We start from the raw sequence: 7,375 nt of genomic DNA, 5'->3' as shown, positions 1-7,375 counted from the left end.
TTGTATTAATATTAATCTCAGGATGCATTTCCTTGAGTTAAATAAGCTGCCAGCAAAACGCTTCAGTTTACCGTGTTCATTCAGCTCTTCAGCTTCAGCTTGAGCTGCAGCTCAATGGCTGCTATTTAAAACAGTGGTATTAATTTGTTACTTTTTCAAAATCATTGATATATTATTAATAACAACAACCATTTTGTATTTTTCTCTTATTATTTTCATCAACAATATGGTTTAGTAATTAAAATCATTTAATTATTGTCCGTGCAGAGGACAATACTCAACTCATGTCTATTCCGTTTTATTGATCTATGGCACATTCATTTTGATTCTTTACACGTGTAATGATGTCCAGTGACTTGTTTGCATTATTTATGCATTATTTTATTTATTTGTAAGACTTTTTTTATGACTAAATTTGGTAATGGGAGAGTAAAAATATTTTTAAAACGTACACCGTTCAAACTAGGCTGCTTATGTTGAAGTGTTTGGGATGTGGCTTTTAATGATGAGACCTTTTTTGTAATCAGGCTCTCAAAAAGTATATAACAATTTGGATATAGATTTATCGGCCAACATATCGGTTATCGGCTTTCAAAAATAAAGAGTAATCGGTTATCGGTATCGGCCAAAATTTTCATATCGGTGCATCCCTAATTTCTTCTTCTTATCAGTGTTGAAAACAATTGAAGCATGCAGTTCAGCAGTTGAAAACTGCTTCATATTTTATTTTATTTTATTTATTTTTTGAAAATGTTTCAGGATTCTTTGATGAATAGAAAGTTCAAACAGCATTTATTCAAAAATCTTTTGTAACATTATATATCTTTACTATCACGTTTGATCAATTTAATGCATCTCTTTGTGGAATAAAAATGCCCTTTTTTTCAATAATAAAAAAATCTTACTAACCTTAAACTTTTAAATGTTAATATAGGTCAGACATTTATACATTTATATTATGTAGGGTTGTGGGTTTTCAAAAATAAGTATGAGTAATAGTGAGGGTTGCCTTAGCAAACTAATAAGTTATTATGAGTTATTCTGCTAATGAGTTATTCGGCCAGCGAGTTATTCTGCCCTCTGGTTTGTCATAGAGTAACCTATCTAAGAACGGGTTTCATTTTTTAATTATTTAATGACAGAATTCCTCAAAGGTGCACTGCCTGACGCCTTAAAGCACAGTTGATATTTAGTCTCATTATGTAAACTGTTTTTGGGATTGTTTACGTTTCTCTATTCTGACTCTTGCTTCCTGAAATGTCGTTTATTGTAATAACAGCTTAACAGCAGATTGCCTCAGATTCCCTTTATTTGTTCTTTTGAACCTACTGAGTCACACCAGACCTTGCAGAGAGGCGATATAGAAGAAGTCTGCCTCTAACCATTTGCATGACCCAGTTGTTGCAGTACTCTATTTTCTCTCTTGTGAGCTGCTTGAGTTCTAATTACCTCCCCTAGCAATGATGCTCAAGAGCGTTTTCTTGAATGGGTGATGGTAATTCTTTTCTGGGGCTTCAGAGAGAGTGTGCAGTGGCTTACACTGTTAAACACCCATCACATATCAAAGCCATAGTATGGCCTCTGGTCCATTCCTTCTGTGAGTCCTACTGACCTAGTAATGACTCTCAGTCTCCGCTGTGACCCTCCACACCACCAGCAGCTCACTGGCTCTGCCAGGTTAATTATTTCAATTCCAAACGGAGCCCTAGAGGCTGAAGATACAGGTGACACACTAAACCCCTTGGCGGTGCAGTCAGAGGCTGTCAGCAGCTCCCTCCTTTCCTCTTTTAATCTGTGTCTGTCCGGAGGTTCCTCTTTACAGCTCTGACTTTGAAATGAGAGCTGTAGGGCCAGAGACGTGCACACAGATACACTTACATTAATAAAACAAACACATTGCTGTCTGCTTCATCTGCAAAAGAAAATTGAACAGGGAAGCATGACCTGATGTAAGCTTCTGTGGCTATGTGTATTTACCAATTACCTATTTTTGTTTCAAAGTCAGTGGGAAATGAAAACAATTAATCCACGCATGTTTTTTTTCACCTCCTATTTTTTATGAAAATGCAGAATTTAAGCCCCTCCCTTTCTTAAAATTGACCTCAAGCTTGCAGTCTTGTCTTCCTCCAGCCAATCAACAACTGATGGATATAACCAAGCTTATGTTTTTTGATAATCAGCTTTACTGGAATGTTATGTATGGGGGAAAAAAAAAACATCTGAACATATTTCTGTTACATTGTGAGTTTAATTAAATGGTCAGTCTGTAGAATGTTTTGTGGTATTTTTTTCTCCCTCATTAGTAAGGCATAACCAGCCCTCATGTATTACCAATCTCATGAAAAAATTTAATTATTTTACGTTTTGGCACATCTGTGGCAAAGTTGTATAAATTTGTACGATTTGTATCATATGAAAAGGTACAATGTTTAGAAAAAAAATTATCACGAAGGTTCACCCCTAAACCTAACCATCAGTGCAAAGTCAGTGGGAAATGAAAACAATTAATCCACGCATGTTTTTTTCACCTCCTATTTTTTATGAAAATGCAGAATTTAAGCCCCTCCCTTTCTTAAAATTGACCTCAAGCTTGCAGTCTTGTCTTCCTCCAGCCAATCAACAACTGATGGATATAACCAAGCTTATGTTTTTTGATAATCAGCTTTACTGGAATGTTATGTATGGGAAAAAAAACATCTGAACATATTTCTGTTACATTGTGAGTTTAATTAAATGGTCAGTCTGTAGAATGTTTTGTGGTATTTTTTTCTCCCTCATTAGTAAGGTATAACCAGCCCTCATGTATTACCAATCTCATGAAAAAATGTAACTATTTTACGTTTTGGCACATCTGTGGCAAAGTTGTATAAATTTGTACGATTTGTATCATATGAAAAGGTACAACGTTTAGAAAAAAAAATATCACGAAGGTTCACCCCTAAACCTAACCATCAGTGGGGCTTAAATGGGTCATATGATGTTGCTAAAAAGAACATTATTTTGTGTATTTGGTGTAATGAAATGTGTTTATGCGGTTTAAGGGAAAAAAACACATTATTTTCCACATACTGTACATTATTGTTTCTCCTCTATGCCCCGCCTTTCTGAAACGCGTCGATTTTTACAAAGCTCATCGGTCTGAAAAGCGAGGTGTGCTCTGATTGGCCAGCTATCCAGTGTGTTGTGATTAGCCGAACACCTCAAGCATGTGATGGAAATGTTACGCCCCTTACCATACTGTGATGCCCTGTCCGGCCAGAGCGATGAGACAAAAACATGAAAACCCATTATAAACGAGGCATTTGTTGCATCCAGTGGGGACATAATTACGGATTATAATGACTTGTACTGTCTTTTTAAGCATTGTGTTGCATCACGGCGCGTAAACATAAAACCATGTCTGCATTTTGTGATTGGAGAAATAACAAACAACAAGCGCTACTCTACACTGCTCAAAACTCGCGTTTGAATCGTCAGTGGCAAATCCTTTAAATATGAAAATGTACTTACAGTCTGTGAGTCAGAACAGCCGGCATTGTAGTCTACTCTACCAGGATCAGGAAACAGTCCTCCATAAAATGCGCTGCACACATCTGAATATTTGGGTTGAACTGTTCTGGAACAGTGTTGTAAATACAACTTAACCACTGATTTCTAGTCGTGTCCTCTTTTGGAAGACCAAACAAAGTAGTTTCGCTTTTGCAACGAAACACACAGCGTCTTCACAACATGGCGGTGGCAAAAATTAAGTTACGCCTTCTTTCTTTGCGTGAACATTTGGGCAGTGTTATGCAAATCTTCCCACACAGTGATGTAGACATGTGGGGGCGTGTTTAAAGGAGGCGTTTTAGGAGGGCATGGACCAGTCTTAACTTTTATAAAGTTCTTTAGAGATTTGATAGTATGTCACCTTGGAATTATAAGGTTCTATCTGCATTCTGAGCAGTTTTGAGATATTGAGCTTCAAAGTTTTTGCATTCCATATAGTGATATGGGGAACAAGTCTCTTTCATACACTAGTCCCGAAATGTACACAACTTTAAAACAAAATCACATAATGTAAATAAGTTATCACAGAATATGAATATGTGAATTTTGACAAAAATGGCAGATAGAACCTTATAATTCAAATGTGGCGATTAAACACCCAATGACCAAAATAGAAAAACGTGTGAAAATCAATTATTTAAAAAAACAAAAAAATCAAGCTGATTATCATCCCTCTATATATTTTTCTCATTTTTGTAAAATTATTGTACATATGGTTTAAGTTGTATTGTCATGTTAACTGAGAGACTACAGTAAATATTTGTTCATTTAAATGTATTGCTTCTAATTCATTTGTCACAATATAATCATTCCCCATGTAGCAGCATACATATATTTTAATTTAAAGTCCTAATTATGAAAAGAGTTAATGACATAGTATGTGTTTCCCTGCTTTAAATCAGAAACCAGCCACATGTCAGCATCTGCTTCTTGTGATCTCATAGATTTGTGCGGAGACTTGATCAATCAGTTGCTTTCAATTTAATTGAAATTTTATTCCATCAAAGCTTTTACCTTGTTACAAGAACTACTGTGCTTGCATTATGTGCATTAAGCATTAATTGAATCTAGGTTTTATAATTTGAAGCATTTTAAATGGCTCAGGTTCTGTCATGACCACTAGCACCATTTTGCATTAAACAACCTTTTTCCCCGTTCTTTGTGGTCAGATCAGCTTGCTTATGAACGGTGGCCACATTAGTCATTCCCTTTGCTTCCCTTTGACTAATGGCATCAGGGCTGCATTGTCACATCAGGTACAGCAGCTGCATAATGCATTCTTAACCTGCAGATCTGATGGCTAAAGTGGACTGATTTGTAGCTCTCCTTTCTAGCTAAATGAATAATGGGCCAGGAATTAATTAACTTGGATTAATTAGTCTTTTCTGTTCCACAGATTGATTGAGGAACTTTTCCATTCAGAAATCAGCTTGGCACTGCCACAGAACCAAAGGTAAGTTTTCTTTTAGTACCAAAACAGCTGACTGCATGATTTTGTTTGTTTGCCAAAATATCTTTACATTTTATAAATATAGGTGATGTGTGTAATGTTTAGATATTGAAATCTCAGGTGATGGACTGCTGTATATATTTTTTTCATTTTTATATTAGAGAATAACTACTTTGTTTTAGTGTTGAGTTCCCTGAAAAAACACATCATAGGTTGATTTCCCTGAAAACTGTGAGCTATGTTCATTTGATGACATTAGTGGAGCACTTATACACTTGACCTTTACATTTTCTTTTGAATCACAAGTAGAATATTATAGCAGCAAACTTGACAAAGTTATGATCTCATCCTCACCTGCGTGACTGGCTTTTCTTTCTAAACATTCCATAATACTTTTTAATAACACTCTGAATATTTCTATAGACATGTGATGCGTGTTTTGAAAGGAACATAATTTCTGTGGACAGACTCAACCCTTAAAACCTCCCAGACGTTAAAATCTCAAATAACACTGCTTTAAGCCTCGGATCCTCCTGTTCGCTCGCCGCAGAGTCCGTCTTCATTGGTAATTCCATTTGAAAAGTGAAAGCATGTGGGGATGTATGGAAACAGTAGACCCAGTCTCCCCTCCGGGACTCTGATGTGCCTGAATTACATCCATGTGTGTCGTCTGCCCTGTTATCATCAGGTCTGAGACCTGCGGCCTGCCGTACATTCCAGCGCACGTGTGCACACAGACACACTATCATTAACCCCTCGAACCCCTCCTCGAGGAAACCTCAGTGCTGCTTCCCTCCATCCACCCTCTCAGTTAGTGCCTCTTCATGTCTCGTCTCGGAGGGAGTTGCAGAAGTGTGGTCATCTCCTCAGAGCGCCTGCTTTAGCTCTGTGCTAATGAGAGGGTACAGTGGGAGAAGGACGTCAGGCCTCTGGGGCCCTACCAATGCATGAGCAAAGACTTTACAGTCTCAAGTTTCCTTGAACAGTTACTACACAAAGTGTCGTTTTCCTCATCAGTGAGGTGCAGGGAAGGAGTGTTGGAGTTCTCCCTCTGCATTAAGTGTCTAGACCAGTTGTCTGAGGAACAAGATGTCATGTACCTAGTGGAAATTTTGTAAAATTATTAGACATGGTTAAACTTTTGTGCAGGTTTCCATAATGTAAAGAGATATTTTAATATTGTTTTGTTTTTTGTAGTTACACGATTCACTGATAAAGGGCATCAGGAGAGAACGAAATCAATGTCAGTAGCCTTGAAGAAAAGCTGAGGTGTTTTCAGTTCCCCAGATGCCAAAGAAGCAGCTTCCCACACAGCCTGTGCAAAGGTGTTGCATTTCTAATTGTTTTGGTTTAGATGGAAATAGAATCTGAAAGTATGTGCTGCTCCCGGGCAGCCGCTCTGTCCCACTGTGTGCTGTTTTTGGAGTCTCTAGCAACTCTTGAGTTCAGCTGCTATCTAAAGCCAGCATGACCCATGGATCACACTGCTTCTATCTGGCACTTTCCATAATATGGGTAGAGATTTTTTTAAAGCAGAAAATGGATGAATTCTTAGGAATGACACCTTAGACATTTTAGATAAAATGTCTTATTAAAATAAACACATGTCAAATCAGCTTGTCTAGACCCCCTTAAAATTATATTTTTTCTGTTGTATCTCAAGAGGTTTTGGTCTTTCTTTCTTTGTCCAGCAGATAAAATTGGTTGAATTGACATTCAATATTGTAGAAAATATTTTATCCATTATTGTTACATAATTCCATTCTGCTGCCAAAGGTACTGCAAGAAAAAAATCACCAATGATCAACCAACATTTGTTCCCAAACTAACTTGTCTCTACTGAGTGAATTTAGGATAAATTTGGAAAACAGTTACTTCAATCCTGTTACCCTTTGCAGAGTTAGGGATGTAACGGTATGAAAATTTCATATCACGATTATAGTGACTCAAGTTATCACGATTATCAATATTATCACGGTTTTGTTAAAATTAGATGAAAACATTCAAAAAGAACTGATACACACATTGAAAACATTTCAATAAGTTTTATATTTGAAAATCAACAAACAACAAATACAATTAGCAGCTATATGCACTTTTTTTTTTAGCAAAAACATTAAATTAACATTAACATGAAGCCCTAATAATAATAATAATAATAATAAATCACTTGTATAAATCACAGGAAAGTATTCAGACCCCCTTAAATTTTTCACTCTTTGTTATATTGCAGCCATTTGCTAAAATCATTTAAGTTAATTTTTTTTCCTCATTAATGTACACACAGCACCCCATATTGACAGAAAAACACAGAATTGTTGACATTTTTGCAGATTTATTAAAAAAGAAAAACTGAAATATCACATGGTCCTAAGT

The 7,375-nt window shown here is 36.4% G+C and overlaps 1 protein-coding gene across 1 annotated transcript in view; it reads left to right on the top strand.

The window, feature by feature from the left end:
* LOC107592998 (ras-associated and pleckstrin homology domains-containing protein 1-like) overlaps positions 1-7,375 on the top strand; it is an 86,368-nt gene that overhangs the window by 26,155 nt on the left and 52,838 nt on the right. The window contains exon 2 of the mRNA XM_016282581.1: positions 4,946-5,002. The gene's annotated coding sequence lies outside the window, so the exon portion shown is untranslated. The remainder of the gene's footprint in view (positions 1-4,945; positions 5,003-7,375) is intronic.

Source organism: Sinocyclocheilus grahami, unplaced genomic scaffold, assembly GCF_001515645.1.
Source record: "Sinocyclocheilus grahami isolate Dianchi unplaced genomic scaffold, SAMN03320097.WGS_v1.1 scaffold162.1, whole genome shotgun sequence".
NCBI classification, from domain to species: domain Eukaryota; kingdom Metazoa; phylum Chordata; class Actinopteri; order Cypriniformes; family Cyprinidae; genus Sinocyclocheilus; species Sinocyclocheilus grahami.
This window is presented reverse-complemented; position numbering and strand designations above follow the sequence as displayed.